We start from the raw sequence: 27,590 nt of genomic DNA, 5'->3' as shown, positions 1-27,590 counted from the left end.
AAATGCCTTTCCAAAATTGTTTTCAGATTTCTCCTCCATTATAACTGAACCCAAACCTGAGTGTCTCATGTATTTGTAACAGGTGCCATAGGACACCTTCTCAAAAAGAAACCAGCCAAAAACTGATGCCACAAAGTCAAAGGCAACATCTTGGGGATATTTAGCCTCTTTTTTGGCTGAGTATATTCTATTCTATAATGTTTCCCTTAGACTTTGTTGGTTTATTTTCCATTGGCCTAAATGGTTTGGATGTACCGAGGACCTGGCCTTTTCATATGGAAAAGAAAGGTTTAGCACAAAGATTTATCTTCATGAGCTAGGGGAAAATTTCCTGCTTTTTGATGGACCCAGCCCTTTAAAGCCTCTGAAAGGAAACCAAATATCTTTAATTCCCCGGAGATATCTTAGAGGATCAGAGCTAAAACATTACTCTCTGAACTATTACACACAGAGACCTCTGCATGACCCTTTGTGTTTCAGAGTCTCAAGGCTGTGGATTCTCCAGAAGAACCTATTTCTTCTACAACCAGAGGCTGAACAAGAGTGCACCATTATAGAAGTTTAAATAAACCCCATAAGGTCATCTGCTGCTTAAATCCCTGCTACCAGGTCTGTAGATATTTTTGCTTTGTTTCTGGGCTAGCTCAGAGTCCCAGTGCCAAAGGGCAACATGGAAATTGTGCTGTTATTCTGAGCATGCAAGGTAATAAATGGTGCTGTCAATTGTTTTCACTCAAGTGACAGATTTATTCTCTTCAAAACCAATGACCAGGAATGGCTATTACAGCAAAAAATTCACTATGTATCATCCTGTGCCTGTTGTTTAACAAATAATGCTAAGTCTAATTGCCTTCCTCTGCGGCCAACTATCTATGAGTTAATGGCTTTTTTTATTGAAGACGTGTAATTTACCATTGCTTTTGATGTGCCATCTGATTGAATGTCTCTGTGAATCACATCTGCAATCTAGCACTGCATGTCCCAAAGGAATACCCCTTATCCCATTGTTTTCTCATGATCTGGGTAAAAACAGTCTTGATTTTTTTTTTTCTTAAACATGAACTATTAAGCTTCTGTTTCCCAGTTTCTAGTTTGATATTCCTGCTGCTGGCAGATGCACTAAAGTTTAATAAATCAGTTGCATGTGGGGATGTGTGATGTTTTATAGTACTAGAAATAGTGGGTTTAAATCTCAGTAGCACTTTTTCCAGAGTAAACATGGAATTAGCCTGGAATCTGATCCTGCAGCTCTGCCTAAACTCCCTTAGAATCTAACTGCAGTCCTTTTTGATAGAACCCTGTTTTTCAGCAAGAAAATTCTGCAGATGATACACTTTAGGATACAAACATTACTGCTCTTTAAAGATCTTTTTAGTGATTCAGCAATGCCTGTTTTTCCACAAGTCTGTTCCTTTTTTTTTTCCCCAGTCAACATTGCAATGTTTTTAATGTTTTAGGAGGTTAGAAAATAGCTTCTAAAACTGTAAAGCTTACATAAAGCTTGCACTTCAACAGCATATTTTAGAAAGAGCTGATGGCAGACAAATGTTGAAGTTAAAGCCTTGCTTCTTTGGGAAACAATGCAGTTTCACATGCCAAAAAGAAGGTGATGGAGAGCAAAGGTAAAAATCTTAATTTTTGTACCTATTGAGGTCTGTTGTGGTTGAGAATGCAGTGAAGTGGTCCCAAAAAGGTCATCAGAGATGTGAAGAGGTGACAGAGGCAGCTTGTGGGCCATCCTCTGCCCCAGGCACTGCATTTCAGGATTCCCCTGTTACCAAGAACTGCAGAAATACAAGTTTTGTGCTGGCTGATGGGCTGAATTAAACACACAGTGATTTATTCTAAAATGATTCTGAATGCTCAAATCATTGAACTCTCCTCCTCACAAAGATGGCTGATACTACTGGTAAAAGGATTTGTTGCTTTCATTGAATTTTTATGGCAGTATCAAACTGGATCAGTCACCCTGGTGTAAGTCACAGCAGTGTGACTTTTCCATGCAGATAAATTTTTAGCCAGCTCTTTAGGCCAGGGATTTTATTTAATGCCCCACAAATGTGCTTTCTCAAGCAGCAAAAGCCAAGGTGAGATTTGCCAGTAGGTGGGTGTGTGTAGGATTGATGGGGGTAGCATGATTGGGACAGATGGAGACGAGAGATGTCTGCAGCCAGAGCTGGGAACTTGGGATTTATTGCAAAGGGTCTGGGTGCAGGGCCCTGCTGGGATTTGGGGTTTATTGCAAAGGGCCTGGGTGCAGGGCCCTGCTGGGAGCTGCCAGCCACAGCTCGGAGCAGGCCCGAGAGAAGAGAGGGGGAGAGAGGATGAGAGGGTAAGAGTGTAAAAGCATAAGAGAGTAAAAGGGGTAAGAGCGTAAAAGACAAGATGTAAGAGTAAGAGGTAAGAGTTAAGACAGCTAAGTTCCCGTTACAATACAATAAATCATCTTCTGTGTTGAATATTCTAATTCTCACTAACCAATTTACAACATACAAATCCTATAGCATTTCCATACAGCCAATCAGAATCATTACATTACCATACTGTGCTACATTTTAAACCCTAAAAACTCCACTTTGGGCCCCTTCTGCCAAGTTGGCAGGATCTGCTGGGACCCTTGGACCTGTCTGCAAGCAGAGGGTGTTGTTCCATCAAAAGGGGATCACCTTCAGCCAGCCACACCGTTGTTTTCCAGTTGTTCAGTACTTGAGGTATCTCAAAGCTTGCTTTCGCTTCAATCTCACCTATAGTTTCCATATTCTCAAAATCTTTTGCCAGGCAATCATATTTATAAGGCTTTCCTGTTTCATCTTCTCTGAAGGTGTAAAATGTGATGGGGAAATCACAACAGGGGATACAGGTAGGACAGGAGCTGTGATTTGCCTTGCAGTCATTCAGCAGCCAGTGGAGGCACTGAGGACAATCCCAGTTATCCTGGGCTGGGAACCCTCCAGGAGAGGGGTGTCTGAAACCCCAGAAATGGGAGAGGGATGCCAGGCTGGCAGAGCAACATCCTGGGGATGCTCTCTCAGCACTCTGTTATTGCAGTTACAGCAATTTGCCAGCAAACCCCGAGCACAGATTGCTTTGTTCTGTTAAAACTAATATCCAGGAAATTCAGCCACAAACTTTTGCTGTCACTTAGCTCTTATCTTGCTCTATTGCAAGAACTATTTGATGACCTCAACAGAGGCCTTGAATCCAGTAATCAGTTCTTCAAGTTTGCAACAAAATCCGTTCTTTTTTTTCTAAACAACTAAAAGTTACAAGAGGTTGTCTTGGCCTTTTATCTGTTTTGACAAATGAGGGCCTAGACCTCCTCCTCTGCATGCTGATCTGCTCTTGCAGGGTCTGGAAAGAGGATGTGGCTTGGCTCTCCAGACTCTGTCTCATGCAACCAAGCAAAGCAGGGAATTGCATTCCTTGTCTGAAAGGCAGCAGAGACTGCCTGGTTTTTATCAGGGCTGCCACCAAGAAGTTCAGCTGGTTGATTTGCATAGATAATTTTTAGCTCCTTTTTAGCCTGAACAGGAGTGATTTGGAGAGTAAATGATCTGAGTGATTCACTCCAGGCTTTATTCACTCTGGTGTTTTAGCCCTGAAAGCCAATGATGCTGGTACCTTTTTGCTCCAGCTGTGAGCCTCTGTTTGGTGTGGAATGGGTTAAATTTGCAGCCTGTGACTGCAAAGCATTTGTCTGAGGACTGGGAGCGTTCTTATCTTTACAGTGAAATATTATCCCTTCATGGTTAACAACCAGCAGCAAACCTGCTCATTGTGGAAGCAGTTTGGCATAATTAGCCGGTTAAAGAAGTCTGCCTATTGATTAACTGAACTAAATGACCCATAATTAAGAGCCCAACTGTGGAGCTAATCTATTTGGTGGTGTTTTCCTTCCCCTTACAGGTTTGGAACCTGCAGCTCTGTTGGCTGTCAGGGGATGGGTTGGTGTGGGTGGTAATTGAGTTGGTGCATCCCAGGGGCTGAAATGCACACCCTGATGGGTACAGGGGGATGCTGGCACATTGCTGTCCCCTCTCAGACCTCAGAGGTGCAGCAGGAGTCCTGCTGGCCCTGGGAGGGTTTGCTGCCTTCCTCAGGGCTCACTGGAGCTGTCTGTTCCACATCAGATTGAATTTATGGGATTTGGAGGAGGTGGCTCCATCCCTGCAAACAGGCACACGGGTGTGGGCTGTTGTGAGAGGGCCCTGTGTGCTGGAAGGGGACCCAGGCCAGGAGAAAGACAAAGCTGGGGCTGAAGTTGTGCGAAGCCATTTGTTTGGTTAGCTTGCAGTGCTGTTTCCTTGCAAAAAGTTGTCTGGTTTTAGTTGCAATTTGTGTCTAGTGTGATGCATCGTTTCTGTAAAATGTTTTCAGACTGGAGTTTAACTTGGGTGGTTTAGAGGAGCTCCTGTTTATACCTGAATATTATTGAATCTCTCATTACCCCCTTTGTAAAATACCACTTTCTTCTCACACTTTTTTTCCTCTGTTTTACCAAAGATTATGCCCAAATGAGTTCATTGCTTTGCCCTCCCTTTGCGGCAATGCCATAACAGCAGGATCACACTTTAGTGGTGACACCAGCCAGCCTGCACAGTCCCAGCTGGTACCAAGCTGCACCAGCCCAAGGGATTGATAACATTAAGCTACAGTTTCAAATAGTCACAAAGAAAACAATGGTTATTTTTTTTTTGGAAACTCAGCTCTTATCTGCCTCTTCTTCTCAATCAATCCTCCCCAAACCCACAAAAGTAGCAATCTGAACAGATTTGGTCTTGAAGAGTTAAAGGTTAAAGGACTTCTTAAGCACTACTCTTTCCTCTGTTGGGCCCACTGAAATAATCAGGAAATATTTTCACTGACTTTACTGAGGGTTAGAATAGGCCCCCCAAATCCTCATCCTCTCCTGCATTGTGGAGGAAAGCTTTTTTGTGTGTTTCTGGCACAGAAAGGAGATTCCTTCTTCATGTTTTTTCCTTTAATCTCTAAAAGCTTTCAGCCATCCCCAGTGGAAGCTGCTGGTGACAGATTTTGCTGTGCTGGCATCCTCAACCTGAACCAGCGGAGGAGCAATTCAAGAAATAAAGACTTAGATCTTGGTTCTTGCTCTGGTCACACAATAGTGGGGGAGGTATCTGCTGATAATGAGGAGGTTGTGCAAGGAGCAGAGGTACCTGGTGGATGTGGTAGGGTGATACAGATCCCCCTCCTTTGGGCTGGGGACTTTGTGCTCCTTGTTTAATCTCTATTTTGCTTCAGATATGTCTGAGTCCAGAAATTGGAAATGCACTGGATGTGACAGCCTGATCTCTGTGTCTCTGGATGAGTGGGATGTATTACACATGGTCCCCAGTCTGAGGAGGCCTTTTCCAGGCACAGACCCCACTGTGCTGGGCTGAGTTGTGTGTTTGGGAGCTGGACTCGTGTCCCAGGTGTAAAACACCTCAGTGTGAATCTGGCCAGGGAATGGCCTTGCCCCAAAGCTGCTCTATGACAAGGAGTATAGCTGGAGCTCTGGAAAAACATCATAAGCAGTTGCAAGAGAGCTTGTACAAGAACCTGACTGAGGATAAAACCCTGCAGCTGCCATTTAAACTTGACTTAATCCCATTCTGGCCCTTTCATATTTCCTTCTGTACACATGGCTTTGAGGGAATAGTTAGTTACCTCCTGTTAATATCTCGAGATGTTCATGCAATGTCTGAGCAGCAGAGCTGGCTCCTGCTGAGTCCCTGACCATGACACCATGATCCAGGAGGTTGCTTTGATCCAGTGCTGGGAAGCAGGGAGACAGCAGGTTATTTTCTTAGCTGCAAGAAATTCATGGTGCCATTCACATCACCTCACCCCATTTCCAGCTGGAAATCCCTGGAGCGGCTCACACATTTATCTGCCTGTTGAGGCCTTTGGAAGGAAGGGAATTAACTCCCTGCAAAGATGCCAAAGACAGCTCAGAGCTGCATGAAATCTCACCAGGATTCCCCTACACCCAAAACCCTCCAGTGAGGGATCAGACCCTGGGCAAGGCAGGGATCACTGGGCTGCCTTTGTGCCAGTGTCCTGTTGGGAAGAGATGAGATCTCTCCTCTTCTTACTAGAGTGGTACTTCTTGCTGTATTTGCTCCTTTTTAAAAGTTTGGATTTGGTCAGTACCTCATAAGGACTTTTGCTTAGGCAGTGAGAGAGCAGCTGCTTGCAGGAGCTTGCAGAATCTCCAGCAAATCTTGAACTTGAAAGCTTCTATTATTTACATATATACTTAATTATTATTAGATTTGTATATAATATCTGCTTATTTAATGTACATATTATTAAAGAGTCCATGACTGTATCAGCAATTGCTTCTTAGCAGATCACGTTATGCTTCATGTGTCACCACAGATGATGCAGATAATCTGAAAAGTGCCTTGCTTGCACACCAGAGCTTTAATAGCTATAACAAGACAATTAGTGCATCGTTCCACTTGAACTTTAATGTAATAATTGGCAGTAAGTAATTCCCCTCTGGTGTGATACACAGCCCGTGTTGTGAACAAATATCAGAGCAGCCCTGGGTAGGAAAGGGAAAATAAAAATCAGAGCTGCTGATTATGACCAAGGGGGTGGATTTGTGGATGATGTTCCACAGTGATGGATGTGGTGTGGATGTTGGACATGGCCAGGAGCAATGGGAGGAGTTCCACTGGATGTGACATCCTGATCTCTGTGTCCCTGCATGTCAGCTGAATGGGAATTGTTGCACAGTGCCTCAGGGGAGGGGACACATTTATCCCCAGGTGTGGTACTGAGAGGTGCAGACAAGGCTCTTCTTTCATTCTCCCTGACCGCAGAGAGAATGACTTTGAAAAAAGGGATATTTGGATAGCAGAGATATTTTTGACAGTCACTGAATCAGAGCCTTGGCAGAGGCCAGCCCATCCTGGAGCAGGATAAGGATTGCCTCTTTCTCAGCATGACCCCAAACACTTCTGAATTTCCAAACATGTTTCTGATCCTCTCTTGCAGTGAGGTCAGCGGGGAAATACAAGCTGCAATGCAGCTTTGTGATTTGAAGTGTGGTGTCTAAATTGTGCTCTAATGTATCAGAAAAGCATTTGTTTCCCACAATAGATCAATGCCAGCAGATTGTTCCTTTTGTGCCCAGGAGCTAAGCTCCGCTGCCCATGCCTGGTCCTGGCTTTCTGGAAAAAGCACTGCTTGTGTCAGGAAAGCTCTTCCAGGCTGCCCTAATGATGTTCACATGAAAAGAAAAAGAGAGGGAGGGAGGAAACATCTTAACCCATGTCGGGTATGATCTCTGCTGTGATCACATCTTGTCTGATCCTCCCTTCTGGCTCTCTGAAGTGGAGGTGGTTGGTGTGTGTTTTTCTAGAGCTCTGTGCTCAGTTCTGTGCAGCGCATGGGTACAAAAGGCTGCTCACCATGGGAGTTTGTGATCTGGGGAAAACAGGAAATAACATTTGGGCAGTGCTACAGAGGATGGGTTTTTCACTGACCCCATGTTTTTGAACAAAGTAATTTGCAGTATTTTCTAGGATCAGATGTGTAATTAATGATTTATCCTAGTTCTTGCAGATTTTTATGATGTGGGCACCATATTACTATTTCCAAGTAAGAAAGACAAGGAATGTGTTTGCTAAACTTGTGAGGTAACAGTCAAATGTGGACAGGGATAGCAGAGAGAGGAAGCTGCCCATGGGATCGTTATTTGACATGTACAGGATGGCAATGCTGACAGAGAGCAGGGTCCCCTGTGCTGGTGTTGAGGCTGTAGCACAAGGGGGGCTCTTCTGGAGGCCCTGCTCAGTGGGGAGTGGGGACATTTTGCTCAGACCATGATGAGGGGGAAGGTGACAGGAGCTGGGGAATCTCAGACCTCGCCTCCAAGTCCCTCATGAGGAGGTTCTGAAAACAGCAAAATTCCTCCTCCAGCACAGGCAGGGATGGATGGAGGAGCTGTCTCCAGTTGTCACAGCCCCTGGCAGGAGCAGAATTGCTGTCCTGGGCAGAGCTGCAGGCCAGGGCATCCTCCCCTCCTGCCAGAGCAGTGCAGGCTGTGCTGGCAGATGGAGGAGAAACCTCAGGGATTCCCTGAACTATTCCCCATCCAAGCATGGCAGGACCTGCTGTGCCTGGCAGTGGTCAGGGCTGGACATCAGGTGTGACAGTGAGCAGGGGAGTGGGAGCAGGAATGTGCTCCCACATTCCACCCAAATTCCTCTGGAAGCTGAACCTCCTGCTGCTCCTGTTCATAAAAAGCAAATGACTTCTCAGATTTATTAGTTACCTCCAGGTGCAATTTATCAATCCCAGGCTGGGTCCTGCCCAGGCAGCTGGGGAGAAGCTTGTGTCTTTGATTAATGTGCTCTCCCCCACAATGGTGGCAGATTTCTTACAGGGATTTAATTCTAACAGATTCTTAAAAATAACAAGAAGCATATTCAGCGAGCTGTTTAAGAGGATGCAGAGCTGAAGCACAGCTCATTCTGTAAAGCTTTGAAGTATTTGCAGAAAGGGGTTGAGGGAGTCTTCATGGAAGCTGGGAGGGTAAAGGAGGAACTTTGAAGGAGGGTGAATTGGAATGGGCATAAAAAAGGAATAATGACAACAGCTCATATTGGAAACAGGAGACTGAGGGGTTTCAAAGTAGAAATGAAACAATGGGAGTGAGATCTCAATAAGAATAAGCAAAAAATGTTAAAGACTGCGCTCTTGAAAACACAGGGGTTTCCTTTAGCCAATGCAATTTTTGAGTCTGAATTTGTTGTAAAAGGGTAGAGTAACATTGAGTGGGAAAAATCAGAAAAACTAGGAAGATAAGAGGAAAATGGGAAGCCCCCAAATAATGGGTTGCAGTGTGGAAAACCTCTGAGGCTTCACTGCAGCCATTCCCCTAATGCATCAAGAGGATGCCTTTTCCCGTCTTTATTTTCCTCACCTTTTAGCTGCAGTTTAAAATGAAAACATTACATAGAGAGCTGCCTTTTGGAGACCAAGCCAGCAAGAGCTCTTGATCTTTTGACCCTTTTTTCACAAATGGAAATATATTAACTTCCCCCCCCACTTTTCAACAACACCAAAGCTGTTTTCTCACCGTTCAGGTCTGTACTGGAAAGCAGTTTGCTGTTTTCCAGTGGGATGAGGATGCTGGGTCAGGATGGTTTGGAAAAGCTCCACCAGATCATCTTGTCCCCTCTGTACCTGAGTTGGCTGCTGACAGCCCTCCTAGGTGCAGCAGCTTAGATTTCAGTGTGACAAAGTGTTTTCACACCCTTTGGTAAGGAGGAACATCATAACCCAGTTAAAGGGCAGGATGCTCCAAGCTTTCAATGCATATTTATGCTGTCTATTTTAAGTATCTACTTTCAGATCTTTCTATATGGTCAGTGCAAAAAAAAAAAAAAAAAATCCCCATCTCTGGAAGGTGACTCATGACACCTAAAATAGACTCCTCTTCTCAGACATCCTCTCTCTGCACTAATTATAGCAGGAGGCTGGAGATGTTTAGCACAGTTTCAGCACGTGAAGGTTGATGCTGCAGGAGGGAGCAGCAGTACCCACTTTGCTGTCCCTGATGCTGGCAGTGGGGTGCCTGCAGTGAGCTGTGTGCAGGTGATCTGCAGCCCTGGTTTGTGGCCTCGCTGCCCCGTTTCCCTTTGCTCCACAGAAAGATGCTGAAGCCCACACAGGGGGCTGATGATCTGTCCAGGCTGATGATCTGCGCTGGTTCTGGTAATGCTGAGCATGGTGGAGGGAGTGTGGACACAAATCCCACCCAGGCCATGCTGGAACTGCTGCAGGATGCTGTGGGAAGAGGGATGAGATGCCTGCATCTCCCTCACACAGGTCTCTGGAGAGGAAACCCACTGTGGTCTCTCCTTGTGTCACAGCAGCTGTGACAGAGCCAGGCTGGCTTTGAGAAGGGCACAGAACTACAGGAACATGTGGGAGTTATCCCAAGGCTTGGGGCTGCCATTCCCTGGCTTTCCTACTGATGGGAAAAAAGGAAAACTGTGACTGTGGGTGAGCACGGGGTGGATTTGCTCCACCCTGTTCACCCTTCAGAGCAGGGCTAGCATGGCTCAGAGTGGCACAGCCTGGAGTTTCTCCCTCCCCTCACCCCCACTTTGCATAGCCACCTTTGGAGCCACAGTTGGAAATTAGGCCCAGAGCTGGCCATTTGTAAAGCAAGCTGACAGGAAATTGCTGGCTTTGTGCTGAAGAAGTCATTACCTTAAGCTTTATTGCCGTGTGCAGAGTTTACTTGTGACAAAGTAAATGTGCAGAGATGTCTGTAAATAGGGCTGGGATATTGCTGCGCTAACAGCTCCTGGTGAGCCATCAATCAGCAGAGCAGCGTGGAAGGAACCATCACCCCCGGCTGCAGACACAGAGCCTCTCCCACACTCTGCACATCCCTGGCTGGGCAAAGCTCCCTGCTCCTCTGGGCTTCAGAGGAGGCTTTGCAGCCTTGATGTGTCATAGGAGAATCACAGAATGACTAAGTTGGAAGAGACCTTCAGGATCATCAAGTCCAACCCATGCCCTAAACACCTTAACTAAACACATGAACTAATGTGATGGCACCTGAGGGCACTGGGCAGTGCTGAAGGACCCACCTAGAAGAGCCTGAGGTGTGATCTTCCTCTGCCCTTTGGCAGGAACAGCAGAGCTGGTGAGAGAGCCTCGTTTGGGCTTTTGGTTCTGTCCAATTATGTTATGGCTGTGAAAAGGAGACAGCTTTGTTTCTGTAATGCCAACATAAATCTCATTTAAAATAAATGAGGCAGTGAGATGCACCACTCGTGCTGCTTCAACTGCAGAAGCTGTGCTGGGGGGAAAGAGATGTGTTGAAAATAAGTTGGTGTCTGTGTGACTGGAGTGTGTGTAAATGATCTTGGTGGAGCCTTGAAGGAGCATCTCCCCTCCTGCTGCTGTCCCCTGTCTATGGTGAGGAGCTGCTGCCAAGCAGGGAGTGCCTGAGTTCTCCTCCAGCTCACAGAGCTCTGGCAAGTGGGAAATGGGGGTTTCTGGCTTATCTGTGTTTTCTCAGCCTGCCTTAGTTGTCTGAGCACTTCAGGATGTCTGGAACTTTTTATTTGCTTCTTCCCTCAGAGTCAGCCCCCTACTCCTGATCCTGTTTTGATTTTTGCCAAAATTGTGGCAGCCCAGTGCAAGCCACACATTTCTGGTCTTTTCTGGCTTCTGCCACTTGTGGGAGTGATAAAGTCAGACAGGGAATAAAACCTCATCACTTTGGGGGGTCACCAGAGGGGCAGCCTGGAGGAATTTTCCAGGCACTGGCTGTGCAGGGCTGGATTGCAGCAGTGAACAGAGCCCTGTGTTGGCTGTTGGTGGCACTGCTTCCTCTGGGGCTGCAGAGCTGTCCTGCAGGTGCTGCAGCTTGGGGTGATGTGGGAAAGGCAGATTTCAGACTTCCTCCCTTTCAGTCCTCACTGTCACAGCCTGTGCCCTGCAGTGCCCAGAAGCTGGGGGGTTTGGGTTGAAAAACCCATGTTTGCCCATGATGAAATCCTGATCTGATGTGGGGCTGCTCCCACCACTTGGGCAGGAGGGGAACACACAGAGTTGAGTCTTCTGCAGCTCCCAGCCTTGGCAGTGCCCGTGGCCCTGTGTGGTGCTGAGGAAAGGGTTCATTCCTCACTCATTCTCCTGCTGCTCTTCTGCTGCAGGGCAGTCCCTTTGGCATGCAGAGGGAAGGGCACCCAGCTGTAATCAGGGTTGATTCCCTGCATCCCAGGGCTCTGGGAGCAGGGCTGCCCCCACAGCCTTTGGCACCTGCCTCTGACTGGGGAGTGAGCCATGCAGAACTTGGCCCAGAGTGTACAAATTCCCTGCTGACACAGAAGTGTTGTCCTGGGGATGTGATGGCAGGGGAGCCTCCCTATCACACTCTTTAAATCAGAAAATGTTTACCTTTCCCTTCCAAAACTCAGCTCTGTGGGAATAACTATCCTGATTTTACACATTTGAAACTGAAGATGTATCATTAAAACAGAACTCACCCACCCAACAGAACTGCTTTTTCAAATCTGAGTGCTCAAACTTCAACAGATTCTTACCAAATCTGCCTGGAGAAAAACCCTGGTGCTCTGTGGCTGCTGGGTAAAACTAGTTTGCTCTGGGCTGCTGAGGAGGTCAGAAAAACTGTTCCCAGGGTTGGGCTCTGAGTGATCTGCACAGACTCCTTCCCTTGAGGAATATCTGGTGCTGATTCTCAAGGCTGAGCTCACGTTGCAGCCTTTTGTTCAGTTGAGGTTACTCATAACATCTCTCTCCTTTACGTGGATGTTTATTTTTGCAAACCTTTGAGGAACTGAATTGTCTCTGAGGCTGTTATCTCTCTGTCAAATTTGGCTGAAATTGCTCAATGAGTTCAAAGTTGTTGAGGGAGACACAGCCAGTGTGAATGTATGAGCCATAGGAAATCAGACTGACAGGCTGAAATGAGAAACACTTTAAAACTGTCAAAACAAAAACTCTTCCCAGTGGTCTGGCCTGACTTGTCCAGATTATTGGTTCCTAAAGCATCACAAGATCCTGCCAGCTACCTCCAAGCCTGAGGAGCTTCTGAGAGCCCCAGTGTGGAAGGCACAGCATTGACTCTGCTGACAGCAGAAAGGACCCTCGGGATTAGCAAGAGATTTGCCACCAGCTTGTCTTGTGGCCTCTCAAGGCTGGGGGAGTGAAAGCCCACACAAAATGCACTTCTGTGCCATCACCAACCACCCCAAGAGGCGATGGCACACCAGACTCACCTGACTTATGTTTCCTTTTGCCAATGACTTTGATTGAAAAGGGATCTGACACCAGTTAATGAGATGTAGGGGCAGCTTAGAAAAATAGTTGCAATAATGAATCTGCATTTCCTGGTCCCTGCTGCTGCTCCAGGAATGCTGTCACAGCCCTCCACAGGATGGTTAATCTTTCAGCAAGTGCTTTGAGCGCTTTGTGCAGGGAGCTATGCACCATCAAAAAGAATGAATGACCCTGTTTCTCTTCCCTATCGTGGCTATCAACCAGAGCTGTCTTTGGCAGAGCTTCTAGGCTGATTTCTGGTTCAACATTAGAGGCAGAATTCATCTGTCCAAACGTAGACATCTAATTGTGAATGTCTACATCTGAGTTACTTGTCTAGACTCTTGTTTATAGGAAAGAAATGGGCACCCCAAGGACATGAGTCATTGTAGGCTAGAGTAAATGTCTAAAATAGGTCAGATGAATCATTCTGTAAATGGGCCCTTTTCTCTGCTGTGACTATAAAGGGAGCCCAGAGTCATCATGAGGGGGACAGAGATGCCTCTGCAGTACAGAGAGATGCATCCCAGCTCAGATACATTTCTGGGTATGCACAGTCAGCTGCTCTGATGTTTGCACATTGTCCTGACATCCTCTGTCCTCTTCTTCTTGCTCTTCCCTTTATACATTTACCTGGGGCTGAGATGCCATTTTATCCTTGTAACTCCCACTGCAGGATAACTCCCAAATACCTGCAGGATGAATACCTCCCAAATACCTGCTTTTCCTTCCTCAGGGTCATCAGACTGGAGTCACCTTTCTTCCAAAGCTGTGCCTGGGCCTGGAGCTCTGCTTTATCCTCCTGTCCAAAAGCACTGAAGCACAGCTGAGGATCTGCTTTCCCTGCAGTCAGTAGTTCCCTGCTCAGACCATCCACAACAGCCTCCTGGACACATCTCAGATGCCCTTGTGCTCTCCAGGCCAGCACAACCTGATTTACTCAAAATTGCCTTAAACTTCTTTGATTATTCCTTTTTTCCATGTGTGTTGTATCTGCCCTGGGTGGGTGGGCACTGCCACCTGAGAGGGACTCAGAGCAGCTCAGTGCTGAGAAGAATTGCCAGAACTGATGGTGTTGGTACACAGTCTCTGCTGGGGGGTCAGGTTATCACCCTCAAGCTCCTGCACAGATTTATTCCCATTTTATTTCTGTTTGCTGAACAAAAGAAATGTATAATACTTACAAATCCTTCCAAATAGGCTTGGAGCCTAGTTCTAGATGTAGTGTTATTTTAACAAAACCAGTGCTGTGCTGATAAATGGGATAGTGGGAGGAGGGAAAGAAACTATTTATAACACACAGTGCAGGAGATGAGGGAGGGAAGAAAACTGAAGAGTGCAGATAAGATTTTTGCTGCAGGTGTTTTCTCAAGTTTTGGCTTGGAGACAAAGGGAAACCCACAGACCATCCAGATAAGCCCATTAGGTTAGCTGAGCACTATTTCATTACTCAGTAGTGTTATCTGGGCCCTCTGGCCTCAACAAAATCCCAGCTTTATTCTTTCCTCAAATACTATTTTATTAAAAAATCCTCTCTGTGTGAGAGGACTTTTAAAAAAGCCTATTTTAAAAAATGCATTAGAACACGGGAACTTTCAAATGCTGGCAAGCTGCACCCTTGTGTGAGTGTGAATAGGACACAAAGTGCCTGCTGCCTCTTGCCTCTGTGCTCCTGAGGCTCTCCTTTGCTTTGCTCAGCTGGGACCAAGCCCTGGATCCACAGGTTTGGCTTTGACCAGGTGGGATTCAGCATTTGGAGATGATGGGGGATGAGGGATGTGGGACCAGATCAGGGTGATGTGAATGTTTGTGCAGGACCAGGGGTGCTGTGAATGTTTGTGCAGCACCACGGGTGATGTGAATGTCTGTGAGGAGAGAAGTTGTCCTCTCCCCTGGACCTGAGCAATGAGGAGGTTGTGAGGCAGCAACCACTGCTCTGGGAAGCAGCTCGGAGTGGGAGATGGGGATTGAGGGGCACTAGCCCTTCTGAGTGGATTGGCTGAGTGTTTTACAGGGGAACCCAGCTGATCTGCCTGGCAGGGAAGTTGAATTGTGTCCCAAAATACACATATTCCTGAGGAGAGGGCATGCAGGAGCACCTGCTGGAGGTGAAAGCCCATGGAACGTGCAAACTGGAACCACAGTGAGCTCCCTCTGCTCTGAACCATTCCCCACTAGGAAATCCCTGGCCCCAGCAGCCTCTCTATGTGCTCTGCAGAGCCTGGGCCATTTGAGGTGGCTCTGTGGCAGGAGGTGCCCCAGGAGGCTGCTCCCTTCTCAGCATCCCTGCTGACAGTAAACAGGGCAGGGATGACTCAGAGGTGCTTTCCCTTCCACCACAGAGTCCCACATCACACCAGTCAGTAATGAGTGAATCTCCTTGAGGATGCTCAGTGCCTGAAGAGTGGCCAGGTCCTGTCTGGTTCCCAGTGGGCTGGCACCTGTGAGAGCTGGGGTGGAGAAAGGGCTGTCCTGGCACTCTGACCACACAGGCTGACCTTTGTTTCAGTCCTGCCCTCTGTAAGGTCATTCCTTCCACTGGATAACAACGCCTGTGAGGACAGAACCTCTCTGCTCTTGCATTCCACCTCTCTTAGTCTAACTCAGCTCTTCTGATGCCTCACAGTCCCTCTGTGTTTTCTTCTCATATCCAGAGTTAACCTCACAACTAAGGCTCAGCAAATCTCTTTAAATCCATTTGTTCCTGGAAGCTTTCCCCCTGCAATGATACCTGTGTGTGCCATTGTCCTGCAAATACTGAGTCAGAGATTTTCCCTGAGCTAAGAGATGTCATTACTAAAACCAAAGCAGATGGTAGGATGGGGTTGAGGTAGTATTATGGAGATTTTCCCAAGGTGTTATGTGTTTTCTGCAATTATGGAGCACTCAAATGGCTCACATGAGGAGGCTACAAACCCTACATCTTAGGAAGGTTTCTAAAAAGGGTGAACGTTTGTCAGGGATGACTTTGTTACCCAGACTTTCCCTGGGGAAGGAGATGAACTGTGTGGTTTTGTGGGGTCTAGTCCCAGGAAACCCAACCAAGAAACTTGCCAGATGCTGAAATTGCTTGTAAGGTTTAGCAACGGAAAGGAAATGTTCAAAGAAAAAAACTGTATCTCAGATTCAGAGCTGCTTTCTCAGCAGTACTGCTGAGTTTGATTAGAACAAATCCTGCCACATTTGGCATTTGAAATGCTTGAGTAACAAATGATACCTACTTCTCAGGGCAGGAGGAAATCAGAGTGCAGGAGAAATCAGCCTCCTTGGGGCAGAGCACGTGAGAGTTTGCTTTGTATTGTCTGACCCACACTGGGGCCAAGTACAAACAACTCTTGAAATTTGCTCCCAGCATTTAGATATTTCTTAAAAACAAAAATGATATTAGATGGGGAGTAGTGGCTGGGCTCAGCCTGATCCCAGGGTAATTTGCATCAAATGGTTCCCAATTCTCTCATTAATATTGTTCTCCTGCCTAGTGTGTGTGCTGCTCATTTCCTCTGCTGGAGGAGGGAGCAGCACATGGCAGTGGAAGCTGAGCCAGCCAATAAAAGAGATGTGGAAGAGGGAAAGAAAGGAATGTTACAAACAATCCCTGTTTGGGCTGATAAAGGCATCCTCAGGAAGCTTGCAAGTTGTAGGAGTCTGTCATTTTGCTGGGCTGGGGGGAGGAATGGAAAAAAAAATATGCACAAAAAAGGCATTTCCCCATTTGATGCAATTTCCATAATATTCTAGTACTCATTCTACTTTTGCACAATGTGAGGCAGAGATCCAGCTCTCCTCACCCAGGTCTGCTGGTGCTTTCAGAGGGATGCAGGATTGCAGTCTCCTCCTGCTGTGGCCTCCAGTGTGGGAAGCTGACCTGGAGTGAAGAGGGGGAAGAGGAAGCTGCTGCAGCTGCTGTAACCTTATTTTCCACATGGTTCTGTTGCCCAAAACAGGTGCCACGCTATCAGAAGGATGTCCTTTCTGAACTTCTGACATGATTTAGCAGGCACAGACCGGCGTGGTCGGTGAAGTCACATCCTGGAGTGTCACGTTGTGCGCCACAACCACGTGCTGCCAGGCCAAGAAGCCACCAATGGGGTTCTCCATCCATCCCCCCTGGTGTCAGGCCCTCAAAGGACAGGCTGCAGTGCCAGGTGAGTGGTTTTCACACAGTTGACAGTCCAGGCAGGTCTCTCACTGGGTGCCAAACCATCAGAGGGCAGAGCAGTGCCAGGGTAAGTGGTTTTCACTGTGAGCAGCAGTGCCCCCTGTGCAGCTGCACCATCAGAAATCCTCCCATGCCACGGCACACCGAGGTCAGGGCACTGCCAGAGCAGAGCTTTGAACATGAAATGCTCTGTCTGTACACACCAGTGGCACTGTGCCAGGATGAATCCAAGATGCTGCCATCTCCAGCAGCAGAAAACATTTCCCTCTGCTTATCAGTGCTGGGACAGCGGGCTGGGCTCTGAGCTGTGCTGGTGCCACATCTGGCACTGCAGTGCCTCTCTGTGAGACATCACCAGGGTCCCCAAGCTCCCGCTGCCACCTGGGGAAGATGCACAGCAGTCTCCACGTGGCTCACCTCAGGATCCCTGTCACCCGAGCGAGACAAAGGCGATTGGGAGGCAGAGAAGAAAATAACAAACTGTTGTTCACATCGTAAATCCAAAGACGTGGCAGCAACAGGGCTTTGCTCATTCATGCAGGAAATATTGTAAATGAAACTGCAGTGTTTGGATACAGAGTCTGCTGAGAAGGAAATCTCTTTTGGTAGCTTGCACCTGCTGGATACAAAGAAAAGAAAGGGATTGGATTTCTTAATTTTGCAGAAATCTATTTTTTTCTTCAAAAGACAGCATGTTTATAACTCTAGTAAAACTGCAAAACTAGTGTATTAGAAAAATCCTACAAGAAGAAGAAATTGATTTCTGGAACTGATTAGAGCAAAGCTCTTAATCTTTGCTCCTCTTTTACAGAATTGCTGCCTGGACACCTTCTCTATGGACCCAGGACCTAATGCTTTTTCAGTCCACACTGAATGGAAAACTGTCAGGAAAGGGAAAGGATTCTCGTTTCTTGATTAAAAAAAATAATAGAAAAAGACAAAGATATTCAGATCCATTGTTCTCCTCTTCTCAGTGATTCTCAGGTGACAGCAGAAAGTGAAGATCCCTGAACCGGCATTTCACAATAGCAGTGCTCAGACAAGACTAAGGTGAGTCCAAAGGTGCAGAGATATGAGCTGCTGATCTCTGTACAAATCAGTCCCCTTGCTTTGTGATGTGAACATGTAGCAGAGGGAATCTTACTTCACCTGTAGCTCACAGGCCTTGGGGTTTTAAAGTAGCAGCAGAAACAAATTCCAAGAAAGGCCCTGGAAGCACTTACAGAGTACCCTGAGATGCAACTCTGACTCAGACAAAGCTTTGGTCCCCAAAGAAGATTGAAAAGCTTCAAGTTTAAAGAAAAAACCCAAACCAGGGGCTGGATTGGGTTTTATTAGAATAAAACCAGGGATGTTAAACTCTGCAAGTGGAGGAAATGCAAAGCAGCTGTTTGCACCTTCCCTGCCCACAGGGGAATCTTTGCTCACAGAACTGGATCCTCTGTGAGCATCTGAGCTGGAACAGAGCTCCTGGTGGGAAAGGGGCATCATGATGGCACACTTAGGAGTAGGGGGCCTGGAAACTTGGCAGGAAACCTCTTCAGACTGGTATGTGTCAGGCAGCAGCAAAAGAAGGGAAATGAGCACCCAGTTTGGCTGCTGTGGCTGCAGGTGAGTCAGCCAGGTACATCAGCCAGGTACAATGGTCGTGTCTCTGCCTCAGCCTCTGTCCCCTTGCCTCTCTCTGGCACCAAGGTCTCACAGATGCCTCCAGCAGTGCCTCTGTGTTTCAAATACCTATTTGTTAATAAGGCTAGAAGCTTTGAAAGGTCCTGTCTGATTTAATCCCTATTGATCACAGAGCCTTGATGTGAAGGAATTTTAAATTTCCAGCTGCTGACTGTTTAACAACTCCTGACTTCAAAAGCTCTAGGAGCCTTCTCCTTTTAAATACACTTTCCACTTAAGGAAAATATAGTCAGCCCCTCATTAATGTGCACTTCTCCCATAATTACACAAGTGTTTGTAGTGCAAACGCTCTGCTCTGTGCCATGTGCACATTCCTCATCCAGGAAATCAATAGGCAATAAGCAACATCCATTTCTGATCTTTATAGAAGCCGTTTGCTGCAAGGGCAACTTTTACTCAGTTTGACAATGTAGACGGGAAATAGATGATCTTTAAAAACAGCCAGGTGCCCTGAGCTGACAGCCCAGTGTCCCCCAGTGACCCAGGGCATCTTTCCCAGTGCCACCTTGGCAGCTGGGAGGGCACCACTGCTCCAGGCCAGTGGAGCTGCCAGAGGGGCCTCTCCAGCACAGAGGGTGACAGACTGAGTTACAGCCCTGAGTCAGGGAGCATGAAGGGACCTGGAAATGATTATGGAGCATAAGGGGGAGCAGTGGAGAGACTGCAGAAACAATGCTGATCCCTGGGGAGCTCCAACCATATAATTTACACAGGTCTATGCCTGAACTTACCTCTGCAGTCATGCTCTTGAAAAAGAGTTTACTTAAAAGAGAGGGGATACATAAATCTCTGGGGCTGAAAGAGCAGCAGAGCAGAGCCAGGTTTATAGGTAGAGATTTGCATGCCTTGAAATTCACACAGCCTTCCTGTGTGCTGCATGGCTGGGATGGAGGCAGTGAGGGGCTGGAAAATCTGTCATCTCTGTCCTGCTCTGAGCTCTGTGTGACTACAGGGACCACAGGGTGAGGTGATGCTCCATGGAAATTGATGTGAGCAGGTGACTGCAGGAGACAGAGCTATTCTAGCTGCAAATGCTTGGGGGAGCTTTGTGAAGGTTCTTGCATAAAACTGAGACTTGATACTTCTGAGGGTTTTGGGGTTTTTCTGGTTTTGTCAAAAAAGAAAAGGAAAAATTCTCCCTTCCTTATGGCTCCCATTCTCAGACCACTAGGGCAGCTGAAGAAAGTGAACTAAACATACATGCAAAGCATAATCTGCACCTTCCAGCTTCTGAAACTGGTGGAGCAGGGTCCCAGACACAACAGCTTTCTTCACTGGCCAGTTCTGACTCACCCTCCTTCTGCAGAAGCCATGAGACATAGTGAAACCCCGTGGTCTCAAACTGTTTACAAAATGTACAGGAAGGCACTAGTCCAACTAACTTAATGCTCCCTTTTGGCACGGAGACACACTCAGTTGTGCAGCCTGAGACAGAAAACCAAACTCTGTGGGTGAACTGGGAAGCTGCACCAAGGGCTGCATGCAAGCCTGGCACCAGCCCTGGGCATGACAGGGAGCTCCAGCAAGCCCAAATTGCACTTTGCTCTGAGGTTGGCAGAGAGGACTGTCACTGAGCTGATACTCAGGTTTTCCCCTCTGGTTATGTTATTTTCAGCTCTATGTGACCAAAAGGCAGTGGCACAGAGTCCAGAGGGCCTTCATCCCTGAAGCTGAATGCTGTGGTTCAGCATGAAATGATTGCTGCACTGGATTTCAGAGCTGCAGAACTGGGAGAAACCTTCTGGAGTGACTCTGGATTTTGCCCTCAGTGTACAGGGAGCTCCAACACTCATCCCAGAGCTGGCAGCTCAGTGCCAGGCCCTGCAGGGCCCAGGCTGTTTGTGTGTGTGCACACCTGTGCAGCAGCCATGCACAGCTCCTGCACTGCTGCCCAGCAGCTCTGCCCTCAAGGTCAAGTGTGCTTCTATCATGCAGCATTTTAATCTCCTTTGGATATCTTTCAAAACCTGGGCTGGATGAAACTTTTGACAGGTAGTGAATAACAGGAGCATTATTAATTTATGTCAGATGGGACTGAAGCGTTTCTTGTTTATCCTTCCAAAATGGTAAGTGAAAAAATGGACTTTGACCTTGGTTTTGGTTTGTGCTGTAGATCCCCAAAGAAGAAAAGATCTCTGTAGTGTCTTATTAACAGAAAGCATCTGCAGCAGGAAGAACAATGTGTTCTGGCCCAAACTTGCAGCTGTGGCCACCAGCTGTGACAGCCCTCTTGCTCCAGCTTTGTCTGTCCTGCATTATTTCAGAGGCAGCTTTAAAGAGCTGAGAGGAGAGCCTAGGAGAGGCTGGTTTAGAAACAACCTGCTGCAATCTACAGAAAAACTTCTGGGGCTGTGAAGGGCTCCAGCAGCCCTGGGGATAACCTGACACTTGGCTCCAGGGCCCTTGCAGGGGAGCCAGGGAATGCAGGGGAAATCTGGGTATTTGGTGAGAGGAGATGTATTTAGCAGCAGGAATGAAGTGTGTGCCTTCCAATCACATAAATTATAAAGACTTTGGCCAGACTCTAGACATCCCACTGGAGGTTGCTGCTCTCTCCCTGGAACTTTGGGTCTTTCAAGCTTCAGTTTGATTTCAGACATTGGGAAGTGTTCAGAGATGTCTGGCATGGGTTTTGTGTGGCCATTTCCCAAAGAGCTGTCTGCTCCTCAGGCTTTCTGTGGCTGCTGGGGGCTCGTGCCAGCACTTGCAGTGCTGTCCTCTGGAGCAAGGGCTGCAAAGGCCTTTTGGCACTGGCTGCAGATGGGAATGCCTGACTGTCTGCTGGTGATTTGTCTGACCTGCTCCTTTGCTTTGTCCACGTGCTGCTGACTCTCCCCTCGGGAGCTAATTCAGAGCAGGGATCAGGAAGTTCTGCTCTCCTGGGATCTCTGTGCTGGTGGCCTGGCAGCTTGGCCTGAGAGGAAACAGTTGTCTGCACCTTTTGGACTGCAGCTGCTCCTTACAGAGTTTGGGTGTTGTTTAGTTTGTGAGCTGGTCCTCGAATATTCTTAGAATGAAATATAATATAAATAAGTGCAAACACATTTGCCTGACCTCCACTCATATCAAACCTGTTGTGTATAGCTTTCTCTTACATAACCCACCTGACTCCAAGAACAAATGTCCCTAATTTCTTCTAGACGATAGGCTTTGTAGAGATTTAAAGGGCAATTTCTCTCTCCTTCTCTTAGCTCTCACAAAGCATTACAATAAGGAACTGCAGTGACAGACAATACTTAAAGGCATGGTTTAGAAGTGATTCATCTGTGAAACACGGTGTAGCATATTTTATTGTATTTTAGCTAGTAAAAGCTGTGCCTTCTAGCTCAGCTCTGTCATGCTGCATGGTAAATTACACTGATAGGAATCCCAGCCACACAGCTGAAAATAAGTACCCTCCATACAAGAGTTAATGTGGTAGATTTGTACTTAGACATGTATTTGTAAAATATTTAAGCTGCACGAGAAGGGTGTCTGTAGGAAGATGTGATTACAGCATCACAGAAGTGCAGCATGGGGCTGTCATATTTTAAGGTTAAAGAACAATCATTAGGCTTTGGTGGAGGAAAGGAGCCCTTTGAGTGGGGAACAGCCTGGGTCTTGCAAGTGCTGCCCCAGCTTGAAGGATGCTGTTTTTACTGGTTTTGGGACCCTCTTATATCCCTGTCTTATGGTAGGAGAAGAGAGCTCCAGGAATTGCCTTCCTGTGGCAGCACATGCTTTATGCCTGCTACCATCCAGGCAGAAAAGCACAGCTGATCTTCGCAACTTTACAGCAGCACCTCGTTATCCCAGGGCTGTGAGTGCCTTAAACACACACAGCAGTTTTGCAAGCTCTTCAGCATATCTGGGCAGTGCCTTGTAGCCTCTTGGCACAAAGCAGCTCAGTCTGTGGTGCAACAGCCTTCAGGAAAGCAGTAAACCATCACAGGGGTCCTTATTGCACTGGGATGATTTAGTCCAGCAGGGAGAAACATGCACCTGTGTGCTGTGACTGCCTGCCTTGAATCTCCTCTACCCTTGGGTCTTATCTATTCTCCTAGTGCTAGCAGTTCTCCAGCCAAATGGAAAGGAGGACGTGTTCAGGTACTACAGTACAAGGTAAAGTATTGGAAATTTTTGATTGCTGATTCCTAAATCACGCCCAGTCTAATCACACCCAGTCTAAATAAGCTCCAATTCACTGAAGTGTTTTAGCAGCCTTCCCTTGACTTCACTGAGCTCTAAGCAGATGTTTAAACTTAAGTGCATGCTTGAGTTTTGCTGAATCATACAGCAATAAAATATGCAGAGCTGGTCTTTAATATAACCTCCTGATTCATGTGAAAACTGCACATTTCCCGCAAAGCCTCCTTGCAGTTAATTAATGAGCATTAAGGACTCACATTTTTCTAGCGAAGAAGGGCCCCAAGGGATCACAGCAATTTGTGTTCATACCCTGAACGATCCCAGCACAATCTTCCCATGGAGACAAAGCCCTGAGCACTCCCTCTGTGATAACCAAGCACTCCCATTGATGGATGGCTTTTGGCTGCCTCTGACACCCCCGGGTCAGGCAGGAGGACCTGGCCTCTGACCCGGCCCTTTCATCCCCTCTGGCTGGAAGTGTGCCCACTGCATGGCTGATCCTGGGGGAACGAGGGCAGTCTGCACCCTGGGAAAGCAAGGAGGGGAGTGGAGGAGCTGCCTTCTTCAATGTGAGTTCCCAACATTTCCTAAATCACACCAACTCCCCTTGCTGTTGTTACAGCCTTCTCCACAGGCTTGACCAAAGGGGCCTGTGATCCGTGTCCACAGGACATGCCAGGACAGGAAGCCCTGGCTGTAAATTTATTTTGGAGCAGAGCACAATGAATCAGAGCAGCTGGGTGTGACACAGGGAGGCAGACTGAGTGCCACTGGAGTCAGGGACTGTCAGCCCTATGGCAAAGCATCCCAGGACCTCTTTAAGGTGGGACTTGAGCAGCCCCTGCCACAGGAGGGATAGGGGCACTCCTTCAGGACAGAAAGACACAGATTCCCGAAGTGCCAGGATCAGAGCTGGAGCTGAGTTCTTCCATGAAATTTTCTTGATGACCACTTTGTTTGTTTGGCAGCCAAGGTTTTACAGAAATGACCCTTGGTGGCTGGGAGCTCACAGCTCAGTGCTTTCAAGGAAGTCATAGGGAGTTCCAGGTTGGGGAGACCTCCTCCATCAGCAAATCATCCTATAAGGCCCATCCTTATAGACTGAACAAGCTCCATCTTAAAACTACATAGGTTGGCTGAGGGGTTTTTTTGTCCTTGACATTTACTCCCCACTGCTGCTCTCCCAGGCCTGTTCCAGGAGCTTACTCTGCTGGTGAGAAACTGTTTAATTTCCACTCAGACTTATGTCAACATTGCCTGGTAGCTATTTCCCTTCTCTCTATTTATCCTCCTAGAAATCACTGCTCAGCCCCATTCCCAGCCCTGTGTGGTCCTCCTTCAGCTGGAAAAGCAGGGGAAAAGGAGGAGATTGTTACAGGAAGCACTGGAGCAATAAAATCAGTGGTTGTGGTAAGATGTTTAGGAGGAGTGAGCCCAGCAAGGACACACACTTGGAGTGCTGCTGGCAGGTGGGGCTGGGGGAGAGGGGTGTCCCAGGGAAAGGAGCTGTCTGTCCTGAATGGATGAGGACAGAGCCTCCAACCAATTGCTCCAGCAAAGGAGTTAAGGGTGTTCCAAATGTCTGCAGTTAGGAGGAGCAATAAGACAAGGTTGATCAGAAGGAGAATGCTATGATATTTCATGAAGCACTGGGCCTGGACTTGAAAGAGAGAAGTATGTTCATCAGTTGTCAGCTATTTTGGCCTGAGGATTGACACATTTCACCCTCTTTGTCCCCATAGGTGAAAAAACAGGATAATAATAGCCAGTCACCTCTCCCCAGGGTATTGGGAGGGTAAACGTCTGTAAAGGGTGTGGGCCATTTCAAGCAATAAAGAAATGTGAAGTAGCATTATTATTAACCTTCCTGTGCCTCAGTTCCCCATTTGTAAACTCTCACGCAGCCCATTTTGATTGTTTCCTCAGGGAACTCTGCCCATGGAGATCTCAGTTGGAGCTGAGCTCTCCAGCTCCTGCCACTTGTAAACATGGCCCACTTGCCAAAGATGCTGGGACATGCTGAGATGGACCAGATCAAAATGTGAAGCTGATGATCAGAGTCTTCACAGGGATTTTTTTTGTTGTTCTGTAATTGCTGAATTCTATTTACTTTTGCAGTGCCTTTCTATTACTTGTCTTCCCTTTATTTTCCAGTTGGTATATTATATGAGGTTCAAAATAAATTTCTTAGAATGTTAAGGGAGTGCCTTGTACAGGTGTAATTTCACCCATCTCTGCAGTGACATTTCCTATCATTCAGGACAGCAGAGGTGAACCTCCTCTTTCAGGAGGACAATTTCAGGTATGTAAACACCTCTGAGCCATGGAGCTGGAAATAAAAAAATGCAAGGCAGAAAGAGAAGGCTTCAGGAGATGCAGGCCTGGAGATAGAGAGCTGAGTAATGTTCCAGGCTTGTAGCTGCATATTGATTTGCATGTCTTCATTGTGCTGCTGTAAGGAGGTGCAACTTTTCTTCTGTACATTTCCTAAAATATGGTGTTATTAATGTTTCCAGTTGGTTCAGAGTGTGGGGAAAGGTTTTGTGGGTGTCAGGTCTGTTTGTTTATCTGCCTCCTCTGAAGCCTGACTGCTCTCTTGCAGTGAAATGAGCCTTGTATCTGGTGAGCCGTGTGTCACTTCAGTTCTTCCCAAAACCTCCTTGCTGTCTTAATCTAGCAAAGTTGTTTTTCTTGAGCTTGGTTTGTTTGTCAAGTGAAGCATCATACATTGCCTGGAGCCAGGATGCAACTCTTGAAACCCAATAGTTTACAAGCTGCTTCTTCAGAAAGCTCAATTTACTTGGGATGAGTTATTCTGAAGTAATATTTTCTTTCCTGTTTATTTTTTCTGACAGATCTTCTGCTTTCCCCATGCCCTGTCACATTAAACCATTTATGCACAAAGTAAGCAGTTTGGGTTTGCCCTTGTGACTTTACTGGAACCAGTTGCTTATTCTTATCACAATTCTGCCAGCAAGCGCTTCAGCAAAAGGAATTGCAAACTACCCACTGCAGCCACTGCATTTCAGTGCAGTTACAAGTGAAATCACATCCTAGTTTTAGGTTAATGGTTGGATATATGAATGCTGCAAGCTCTCTGAGTTTCATCTTGTGAAATGCTGCAGTGCCCAGAGCAAGGTGCAAGTCTGAAGGAGAACACACCCTGTTCAGAGGGAGCCACCAGCCTGGCAATGGCCTTTCCTCGGAGGCTGGTAAGGGTGGTGTCACCACTGACAAAAAACACAAGATGCACTCAGCCGAGGGAGAAAAACAAATCTTGAAATCCAACCAACTCATGGCTGAGTCTGCCCCCTCTGTCTTTCTTCAATGGGCTCACAGAAACATTTATTTCTTCTTTTGCAAGGGTGTTTGAAGCATTCTCTGAACAATAGTTTCTGTTCACTTTCGCAACACTAGAAATAACTGGAACACAATGCTTGGTTTGTTTTTATTTCCTCTAGATTGCCATATCCAAATGTCTCTTCAATCTATTGTATCTTAATACTTAAGCAAAGAATTACTCATGGGACTAACTCTTTTTTTTTTTCTTTTTTCTCTTGAAGGCAGTCCCTGTTACTTCACAGCATGGAAACCAAGTGGGAAAGTAATCTATGCAAATTACAAGCTTTTCTGCTTGAATCACGTTCCCTTCACTCACAGTAATGAGTCACTTGGCATAAAGTGGACTGTTACTATGAATGGAGAAAGCACATCAGGGCTCTGCTTCTCAAGAATTATTTCCACTTGCTGCATCTCATTTTGGCCTGGAACCACGAGGGGTGAGACTCTGCTGTCAGCTCCTCTGCACTTGAGGGACTGTAGCTCCTCAGATTTTCACTGCTCCTAGATCATGCTAACTGCTGGTGCTGAGGGTGGTGCCTCATGGGCAGTCACCAAAGCTGCCTGACACAGTTCCTAAATACTGGCCACAGAGCCTTTTCCTGCAGTAATACTGAGACTAAGCCAACAACTGGCCTCGTTGAAGAGGAAGGCAGAAGTGAGTCCCATCCCTTATGTGATGTCTGAGAAGTGACTGCTCAAAGTGCAGCCTGTCTGGCTGAGCTGAGCCAAGTCAGCTGCCATCTCAAAACTGGTCCTGTTTGTGTCAAGCAGGGCAACCTAAGTCAAATTATCACTCTGGAAGATGTTTTTTTCTTGTAGTTTTTCTTATATGGTAATAAACCCAATGACCAGATGGTGAGGTCTGGTGCTTAGCCTGAAAACACGGGTGCCACAGAGCTTGGATTTCTTGCTCTCAGCTTCATATAAGCACTACAGCAAAAGCAACTCCCAGGGGCATGACATGTTACACCTCCCCTGACCTTACACTGCCTTACATTGCTTTTTCTTGACTAGAATACGTAATTTTTATTTATTTATTGTAATGGAAACAGACAAGTGACACTGAAGTATTATGACACTGCTGATTGATAGGTGAATGACAAGGCACAATGTCACTTTCTTACGAGAATAACTATCCTGAATTACAAGGGTAGTGAATTGAAACACATCCTTTAGAAAGATGCCTAATCCCATTTTTAAAGCTCTGAGTGATGGTGAGCCTGCTATCTTGTCAAGTAAGGTCTTTAATTGCCCTCACTGCGAGGACAGTGCATCTTATATCAAGTTTGGTTTTAATCTAATGGCATTGACTTGCCTTGTGACCTTGGAAGAGAAGGGATGGCTCAGTTGTTTAAGGCTAAATTGATCCTGGAATTTATGTATTAATACATCTGCTCTGGAGAGCCTCCAGAGCTGTTTTGAACAGGTGAACCCTGAGTGGAGTTTCAAG

The 27,590-nt window shown here is 46.7% G+C and overlaps 1 long non-coding RNA gene across 2 annotated transcripts in view; it reads left to right on the top strand.

Moving 5' to 3' along the window:
* LOC102072421 (uncharacterized) overlaps nt 1-27,590 on the top strand; it is a 123,235-nt gene that overhangs the window by 86,824 nt on the left and 8,821 nt on the right. For both annotated transcript variants that reach the window (XR_012583087.1, XR_012583086.1), the window contains 3 exons: nt 16,767-16,967; nt 17,793-18,031; nt 26,362-26,577. This is a non-coding gene — a long non-coding RNA (uncharacterized LOC102072421). The remainder of the gene's footprint in view (nt 1-16,766; nt 16,968-17,792; nt 18,032-26,361; nt 26,578-27,590) is intronic.

Source organism: Zonotrichia albicollis, chromosome 18, assembly GCF_047830755.1.
Source record: "Zonotrichia albicollis isolate bZonAlb1 chromosome 18, bZonAlb1.hap1, whole genome shotgun sequence".
In the NCBI taxonomy this organism is placed as follows: domain Eukaryota; kingdom Metazoa; phylum Chordata; class Aves; order Passeriformes; family Passerellidae; genus Zonotrichia; species Zonotrichia albicollis.
Note: the sequence above shows the minus strand (reverse complement) of the source record. Positions and strands in the feature narration are given on the sequence as shown.